Here is a 10,065-nt window from a genome sequence, read left to right as displayed (position 1 = left end):
TATGTTCTAAGTTAGCTTTTCATACTTACTGTGTCCGTGCTCTGCTTCCTGATTTCATCCTCTGCCCCCTCACTTCCCTCCATGTCTTGCCTCTTCTGCAATGTTTTGCATCACAGTTAATGGCCACCCAGGTGGCTCAGGCCTAAGATTTTGGAGTGATCTTTCACTCTTCACTTTCCTTACACCTTACATCCAATTTACTAAACAGTTTTTGTCCTTTCTACATTCAAAACTCATCCAGAATCTAACCACATTTTGCTCTGTTGCCCAGGCTGGAGTGCAGTGGCCCAATCATGGCTTGCTGCAGCCTCAAATGTGTAGGCTTAAGCAATCCTCCCACCTTAGCCTCCCAAGTAGCTAGAAGTAGCTGGGAAGACAGGCATGTACCGCCATGCCCAGGAATTTTTTGATTTTTTGTGTAGACCAGGTCTCACTATGTTGCCCAGGCTGGTCTTGAACTCCTGGGCTCAAGCAATCCTTCCACCACGGCCTCTCAAAGTGTTGGGATTACCGGTGTGAGCCACTGCATCTAGCCTATTTTTGCTTTATTTTACTTTTTATTTATTTTTTAGATTTAATTTTAAGTTCTGTGATACATGTACAGGATGTGCAAGTTTGTTACATAGGTAAACGTGTGCCATGGTGGTTTGCTGCACCTATCAACCTATCACCTAGGTATTAAGCCCCACATGTATTAGCTATTTATCCCATTAGCTATTTATCCTGATGCTGTCCCTGACAGGCCCCAGTGTGTGTTGTTCCCCTCCCTGTGTCCATGTGTTCTCATTGTTCAGCTCCCACTTATGAGTAAGAACATGTGGTATTTGGTTTTCTGGTCCTGTGTTAGTTTGCTGAAGATATTGGCTTCCAGGTCCATTCATGTCCCTGCAAAGGACATGACCTTATTCCTTTTTATGGCTGCATAATATTCCATGGTGTATATGTACCACATTTTCTTTATCCAGTCAGTCTATATTTAATGGGAATTTGGGTTACTCCATGTTTTTGCTATTGTGAATAGTGCTGCAATGAACATACATATGTATGTATCTTTATAATAGAATGATTTATCTTCCTTTGGGTGTATACCCAGTAATGAGATTCCTGAGTCAAATGGTATTTCTGGTTCTAGGTCTTTGAGGAATCACCACACTGTCTTCCACAATGGTTGAACTAATTTACATTCCCACCAACAGTGTAAAAGTATTCGCATTTCTCCACAGCCTCACCAGCATCTGTTGTTTCTTGACTTTTTAGTAATCGCCATTCTGACTGGTGTCAGATGGTATCTCACTGTGGTTTAGATTTGCATTTCTCTAATGATCAGTAATGTTGAGCTTTCTTTCTTATGTTTGTTGGCTGCATAAATGTCTTCTTTTGAGAAGTGTCTGTTCATGTCATTTGTCTACTTTTTAATTTTGTCGTTTTTTTTCTCGTGAATTTGTTTAAGTTCCTTGTAGATTCTGGATATTAGACCTTTGTCATATGGATAGACTGCAAAAATTTTCTCCTATTCTGTAGGTTGTCTGTTCATGCTGATGATAGTTTATTTTGCTGTGCAGAAATCCTTTAGTTTAATTAGATCTCATTTGTCAATTTTTGCTTTCGTTGCAATTGCTTTTGATGTTTTCAATGAAATCTCTGCTCATATCTGTGTCCTAAATGGTATTGCCTAGCTTTTCTTCTAGAGTTTTTGTAGTTTTGGGTTTTACATTTAAGTCTTTAATCCATCTTTAGTTTATTTTTGTATAAAGTGTAAGGAAGGGGTCCAGTTTCAAATTTCTGCATATGGCTAGCCAGTTTTCTCAGCGACATTTATTAAATAGGGAATCCTTTCCCAATTGCTTGTTTTTGTCAGGTTTGTGGAAGATCAGATCACTGTAGATGTGCAGTCTTATTTCTGGGACCTCTGTTCTGTTCTGTTGGTAGAAGTCCCTCCTTTTTAGTTGTCTGGAATAGTTTCAGAAAAAATGGCACCAGTTTCTCTTTGTACCTCTGGTAGAATTCAGCTGTAAATCCATCTGGTCCTGGGCTTTTTTTGGTTGATAGGCTATTTGTTACTGCCTCAATTTCAGAACTTGTTAATGGTCTAATCAGGAATTCAACTTCTTCCTGGTTCAGTCTTGAGAGGGTGTTATGTGTCCGGAATTTATTCATTTCTTCTAGATTTTCTGGTTTATTTGCATAGAGGTGTTTATAGTGTTCTCTGATGGTTGTTTGTATTTCTGTTGGGTCAGTGGTCATATCCCCTTTATCATTTTTTATTGTGTCTATTTAATTATTCTCTCTTTTATTCTTTATTAGTTTAGCTAGCAGTCTATTTTATTAATTTTTTTCAAAAAACCAGCTCCTGAATTTATTGATTTTTTGAAGGGTTTTTCGAGTCTCTATCTCCTTCAGTTCCACTCTGATCTTGGTTATGTCTTGTCTTCTGCTAGCTTTTGAGTTTGTTTGCTCTTGGTTCTCTAGTTCTTTTAGTTGTGATGTTAGGGTGCTAATTTGAGATCTTTCTAGCTTTCTGATGTGAGAATTTAGTGCTATAAATTTCCCTCTTAACACTGCTTTAGCTGCATCCCAGAGACTCTGGTATATTGCCTCTTTTGTTCTCATTGGTTTCAAAGAACTTCTTAATTTCTTTCTTAATTTCATTATTTACCCAGGAGCCATTCAGGAGCAGGTTGTCCAGTTTCATGTAGTGGTGTGGTTTTGAGTGAGTTTCTTAATCTTGAGTTCTAATTTGATTGTGCTGTGGTCTGAGAGGCTGCTTGTTATGATTTCAATTCTTTTGCATTTGCTGAGGAGTATTTTACTTCCATTTATGTGATTGATTTTAGGGTAAGTGCCATGTGGCACCAAGAAGAATGTATATTCCGTTGTTTTTGGGTGGAGAGTTCTATAGATATCTATCAGGTCCACTTGATCCAGAGTTGAGTTCAAGTTCTGAATATCCTTGTTAATTTTCTGTCTTGTCAATCTATCTAATATTGACAGTGGGGTGTTAAAGCCTCCCACTATTATTGTGTGGGAGTCTAAGTCACTTTGTAAGTCTCTAAGAACTTGTTTTATGAATCTGGGTGCTCCTATATTTGGTGCATATATATTTAGGAGAGGGATAGTTAGCTCTTCTTGTTGAAATTGATCCCTATACCATTATGTAATGCCCTTCTTTTTTTTTAATCATTGTTGGCTTAAAGTTTGTTTTGTCAGAAACTGGATTGCAACGCCTGTTTTTTTCTGCTTTCCATTTGCTTGGTAAATTTTCCACCGTCCCTTTATTTTGAGCCTGGTGTGTCTTTGCATGTGAGATGGATCTCTTGAGTAGAGCATACCAATGGGTCCTGGTTGTTTATCCAACTTGCTACTATGTGTCTTTTAATTGGGATATTTAGCCCATTTAAATTTAAGGTTAATATTGTTATGTGTGAATTTGGATCCTGTAATCATGATCCTAGCTGTTTATTTTGCAGACTTACTGATGTAGTTGCTTCATAGTATCATTGGTCTTTGTACTTCAGTGTGTTTTTTGCAGTGGCTGGCAATGGTTTTTCCTTTCCATATTTAGTGCTTCCTTCAGGAGCTCTTGAAAGGCAGGCCTACTTGTGACAAATTCCCTCAGAATTTGCTTGTCTGAAAAGGATTTTATTTCTCCTTTGCTTATGAAGCTTAGTTTGGCCAGATATGAAATTTTGGTTTGGAAATCCTTTTCTTTAAGAATGTTGAATATTGACCCCCAATCTCTTCTGGCTTTTAGGGTTTCTGCTGAGAGGTCCACCATTAGTCTGATGGGCTTCCATTTGTAGGTGACCTGGCCTTTCTCTCTGGCTTCCCTTGACATTTTTTCTTTCATTTCAACCTTGGAGACTCTGAGGATTATGTGTCTTGGGGTTGATCTTCTCATGGAGTATCTTGCTTGGGTTCTCTGGATTTCCTGAATTTGAATGTTGGCCGGTCTTGTTAGGTTGGGGAAGTTCCCCTGGATGATATCCTGAAGTATGTTTTCCAACTTGGTTCCATTTTCCCAGTCTCTTTCAGGTACCTCAATCAGTTGTAGATTTGGTCTTTTTATGTAATCCCATAGTTCTTGGGGGTTTTGTTCATTCCTTTTCATTCTTTTTTTTTTTTTTTCTAATCTTGTCTGCCTGTCTTATTTCAGCAAGATAGTCTTCAAGCTCTGAAATTCTTTCCTTTGCTTAGTCTATTTCATTATTGATACTTGTGGTTGCATTGTGAAGTTCTTGTGTTGTGTTTTCCAGCTCCATCAGGTCATTTATATTTCTCTCTAAACTGGTTATTCCGGTTAACAGTTCCTGTAATGCTTCATAATGGTTCTCAGTTTCTTTGCATTGGGTTAGAACATGCTCCTTCAGCTCAGTGAAACTTGTTATTACCCACCTTCTGAAGCCTACTTCTGTCAATTTATCCATCTCAGCCTCCACCCAATTCTGTGCCCTTGCTGGAGAGGTGTTGTGATTATTTGGGGGAAAAGAGGCATTCTGGCTTTTCAGCATCTTATCATTGAATCTTTCTTATCTTCATTAGTTTGTCTGCCTTTGATTTTTGAAGCTGTTGACCTTTGGATGGGGTTTTTGTGGGGACTTTTTTGTCGATGTTTTTGTTGTTGCTTGCTGTTGCATTCCCCTTGCCCTGTGTGGCTCCGAGATGGGCTGTTGCACCATCCGGTTTTTCCTCACTCTCCATGGGTCATGACAAGTGCCCACTCAGCCCCAAAGAGAGAGCCTGGATATTTCAGTTGCCAGTGCAGGATTCACTTGCCATTTTCGTTATTCTCGGTGGGAGCCTCTGAGCACAGCTGTTTCTAGTCCAATTTTACTTTTTAAAATTGACAAATAATAATTGCACAGATTTATGTGGTATATAGTGATGTTTTGATACATATAATGTTCAGTGATCAGATCTGGGTAATCAGCACATCCATCATCTCAAACATTTATCATTTGTTTATGTAGGGAAGAGTCAGTATCTTCCTTCCAGCTATTTGAAACTATTATTGTTAACTGTAGTCATCCTACAGTGCTATAGAACATGATAACTTATTCCTCTTATCTGCTGTAATTTTGTAGCCCTTAATAAAAGGATAAGGAGGATAGTCTCTCCCTATCCTTCCTTTCTTTCTACACTTTCCAGTTTCTGGTATTTTCTTTTCTAATTTTTACTTCTATGAGATCAACTTTTTTTAGTTTCTACGCATGACTGAGAATACGTGGTGTTTAACTTTCTGTTTCTGGCTTATTTCACTTACCATAATGTCCTCCAGGCTCATCCACATTGCTTCAAATGACAGGATATCATTGTTTTAATGGTTGAATAATACTCTATTGTGTATATATGCCACATTTTTAATCCATTCATCTGTTCTTGGACATCTAGGTTGACTCCCTATCTTTGCTATTGTGAATAAAGCTACAATAAGTATGAGGGTGCAGATGTCTGACACAATGATTTCCTTTCCTTTGGAAAAATGCCCAGCAGTGGGATGGCTGGATCACATGCTAGTTCTATTTGTAGTCTTTTGAGGAACCTCCTCATATGGTCTCGCTCTGTGTCCCCACCCAAATCTCATCTTGCATTGTAATCCAAATTGTAATCCCTACGTGTTGGGAGAGATACCCCATGGAAAGTGAGTAGATCATGTGGGCGGTCCCCCCATGCTATTCTTGTGATAGTGAGTGAGTTCTTATGAGATCTGATTGTTTTATTATAATAAATATAAATATTATATATCATTATATATATTTATGTGTTACATTTATATTTATATACATATAAATTATTATATATACATATAATATACATTATATATTATATATGTGTTACATTTATATTTATATATAATATATAAAACATATATATGCTATATATAATATATATTATATAAATATAAATGTAACACGTATATAATATATAACATTATATATAAATATAAATGTAACACATTATATATCATTATATATAATATTTATATTATTGTATTATATATTATATATAATATGTATTATATATATTATATATAAAAAATATAAATGTAACACATAAGGGGCTTTTCTCCCTTCTCTCATTCTCTCTCCTGCTGCCCTGTGAAGAAGTGCCTTCCACTATGATTGTAAGTTTCCTGAGGCTTCCCCAGCCATGCAGAACTGTGAGTCAATTAAACCTTTTTCTTTATAAATTACCCAGTCTTGGGTATCTCTTCATAGCAGCATGAGAGAACAGATTGATACACCTCCATACTGTTCTCTATAGTGGCTATACTAGTTTACATTCCCAGCAACAGTGTGTAAGAATTCCCTTTTCTCTGCATCCTTGCCAGCATGTGTTATTTTCGGTTGTTTTGATAATAGCCATTCTAACTGGAGTGAAACGATATTTCATTGTGAACCACATTTCAACACCTTCACAAGTACCACCCTGCTCCCACTAGATTAAAAAAAAAAGCCCCCTAACCTGTTTTTCTACTCTGCCTTTGCCTCCTTTAGTTGATTGTTAATACACAGTCAAAGGAAACCAATCGAAATGCAAATCAGCTATTGGTTGCTCAAAACTTTCCCTAGCCCTCCGTTTAAGCATGGCCTCTCACCGCCTGCCTCCTGCCCCTCTCCTATCTGCTCACTCCCCCATCCCTTATTCCTCTCTAGTCAATCTGGGCTCCTTGCTATTCCTTGGATGTTCTCAGCCTGTTTCTTCCTCAGGCTTTTGCACTTGGTTCTCACTCTGCCAGGAAACTTTTTCTCAGACACCCTCCTGGCTCTTCCTCAGCAGCTTCCAGGTCCTACTAAAGTGTCACCTTCTTAGTGAGGCCTTCCCTGACCGCCATACCTACATACTCTCCTTCAGCATGTTACCCACCCCACACACTACCTGCTTTGCCTATTCCTTTTGTTTACTGCCTGTTTTCCCTCACTAAAAGGTGAGTACCATGAAGATAGAAGCTTCTCCTGTTTTGCTCCCTACTGTATCTGAAACCCTAGAATAATGCCTACTCACAGTTATTGATGTGGCACTATAGGAGTAAGCGAATGAATGAATGAATCTCAGAGGAAGGTACAGGAGTGTCCAAAGTGCTAGTGATGTTAAGAATTCCTCCTCTCCTACTGATGCCAAGATGTTGGTCATGGTCTGCAATCCTCTGAGGGAGTTATTAGCTATTTCAAAAGTCAGCATGCCTATGATTTAATAGCTAATCATTTTTTTTCTAAGTCGGCACTTTTCTATTTCTGCAGTTGTGGATGGTTTGAGGTTTGAGGTTTGTTCAGAGGCTTGAACAATAGAGCTGTGCACTGGAGAATATACCTCACTTCTAGCCTGACACCTCTTATCTCAGACAGCCCAGAAGGGCAGAAGTGAGAATTACGTAAGGGAAATCAGACCTTGTGCTATTAGGAGCAGGCTTTGGGCATGGAGATTTGTTGTTGTTGTTGTTTGATTATTTTAAGAAAATGCTTTATGGGAGTTTTTCCACAATAACTAATGGATTGGAGATTTGCCCAAGAGTAACAGCTCTGGGCACAGTGGTGGTCAGAAGCAGGGTGGCATTTGAGTGGTTCATTCACCAGTTTGTTCATGCATTTGCTGAAGATTTACTATTTGCCAGATGTTGTGCTGGGCACTGCAGTTACCATGAGGGACAAGATCCTGTCCCTATTGTCAAGAACTTCTAGGCTTGTTAAGTACTCAAGTGTAATTCATAAGAGGGACGCATAGGAGGAATTCGTAGAAGGGCCTCTTGCCCTGGGTGGGGCAGGGAAGATGGAAAGCAGGTGCTGGCTGAGTGAATGATGACCATCAGTAAAGCTAGCCAAGTGTAGAGGAGAAAGTCAGGGCCGAGGCCCACAGGGGACCAGAGTTGTTGTGCTCAGGACCTGAAAGTGGCCCAGAGTGGCTGGAGGCTGGACAGAGGAGAGAGCAGAGGAGCCAAGGGGGTCGAAGGTGTGCCCGTGGATGGCCTCACCTGCTGACTTTTTCTGCAGTCCACGGAGACCACATTGCTATTTTGGGTGGCATCTGATAACAAAAGTAACCATCATAAAACTGTTTGATGAAGGGAGAGAACACTGGCCTTCTTGACTTAGACAAATCAGAAGATTAGAGTGGGAAGCAAGTGATTAGAGTCATCTAATTAGATATTTTAGAAATCCAATGCCCAGAGAGGTTTGAATTGCATTCCAGGGTCACACTGTGAGTTGGTGGTAATGCATAACTTGCTTCTAAGTTCTTTTTTCTGTTTTCATAATGATAGAAATTTTATATTAAATTTCACCAAGAAGCGGTGAATGTATAAATGCAAAAAATAATGAATAATACCATTGGCAATGTCCTTTCCGGTGAAAGGGAAGCAGATCTGACTTTAAAGAGGTTGTTCACAGAAGTGAAGAGGGGGAGGGAGCCTATTGTCCCCCAGACCTGAGAGGTTCCTGGCTCTCCCTGGGCACCCGATTTGTCCCTTTTAGTGGCTTGTTGCCTTGTCCTGTAAAATGGCACCTCTAGGGATCAGGGCAGGGAAGACACAAGATACTGCACATAAAATGTCCACGATGCCTGATACTGAGTGAGCACCTGTGAATTTGGGAGCTTCTAATGATGATGATGATACTGGCAATAATAGCGAGCACTGAATACTAATAAGGCAGGTGGCAAGAATTCGCAGTTGTATCCTGACAGAAGGCTACTCAGGTACTTAGAGACCTCAAACCAGGACTCATCTTAGGGGAGTCTCTGGCTTAAAGAGCAAGAGAGTTATTCAGAGGCCAGTGAAAATATCAGGAGAAGTCCCTTGATTCAAAAGTTGCAGGCACAGGGGAGGGAGGGGGCTCACTGTCAGCCGGGAAGAAGGATGAGACCTGGGCTGTGTCTGCATGTGGCTTTTGTTTGGTTTATCTTTCTTCCATATATGTATTATATATTAAAAATGATATACAGTGTCACCTTCACACTTTCTTTGGATAATCAATTTCCCTGTCAGTATGTTCCAGTGACTCACAGTTCAAACTCTGATAATGACTCATAGCAGGCAAGCCTTTTTCTCAGGTTATGAACATAGATAAATACTTTTATTTAATAACAAGACTCAGCCACAGAGGAATAAAAACCTGACCTTTTCTATGCAGTTTCCTTTCTCAGATATAATAAAAGATACAAGGGCTATATTAACAATGAGCTTCTGAAAAGGCATTTAAGAAGCTTCAAATACTGTTTTTGTTAAGTTGAAAAATTGCATGAAATTGCATATGAATTTTTATATGACCAATAGCAGGGAAGCAGGAGAGAGAAATAAATGCAGGATATTTTTGCTGGTGCGTAACTGACAAAGCTGAGGCTAGGATATGACACGGACAATCTAAGTAATAAGTGTATTCACCAGGAAAACCGTAATTTTAAAATCAACTCCTATATTTTAAAAAACACAAGCTCAAAAGTTTTGCATAGTTGTCTATAATGCATTTTAAGTTTTTCATATTTCTTTTTTCTATAGTAAAACTCTGCACAGTGAAACCAAACTTCAGAGACATGTGGTATAAAATGCCATTTTCTGCCAATGGAGGGTATGGTTCTACCAAAATACTTATGTGTCAGTTCATAAGAGACCCTTGCAGTTTCCTGAGCCTGGCCGTCTTGCTCTCACTTTATGAGAGGATAGTGCGACCTTAACAGAAAGAGGCAGATTGAAGCTGTGACCTCAGTCATATTCTACCACCTGGAAAGCCCATTCACTGTTTTTTGCATTTGTAAATGTTTCTGATTTCTAAAAGGCCTGCTTAAAAACTTCCTTCACTATGAAGTCTGCCTGTCTTTGCCCTTTTATGGGTGAACCCTGTCTCCTGGGAAGCCTGCAAGCCTTTTATCTCCACTTCTCACGGGCACCAATTTTCTGTCTGAAAAAGGTGGTGTGATTTAATGGCAAGAGCATGGTGGTCCTGTGCTTCAGGTCTAAATCCAGTTTTCTCATTTAGCACCTACTTGAGCTTGAGAATATATATACCTTTCCAGTATTTTTCTGTAAAATGAAAAGATAATATTTTTTAAATGTCAAAAAAAGTCTGAAAGTCACAG

This window comes from Pan paniscus, chromosome 7, assembly GCF_029289425.2.
Source record: "Pan paniscus chromosome 7, NHGRI_mPanPan1-v2.0_pri, whole genome shotgun sequence".
NCBI lineage: Eukaryota > Metazoa > Chordata > Mammalia > Primates > Hominidae > Pan > Pan paniscus.
This window is presented reverse-complemented; position numbering follows the sequence as displayed.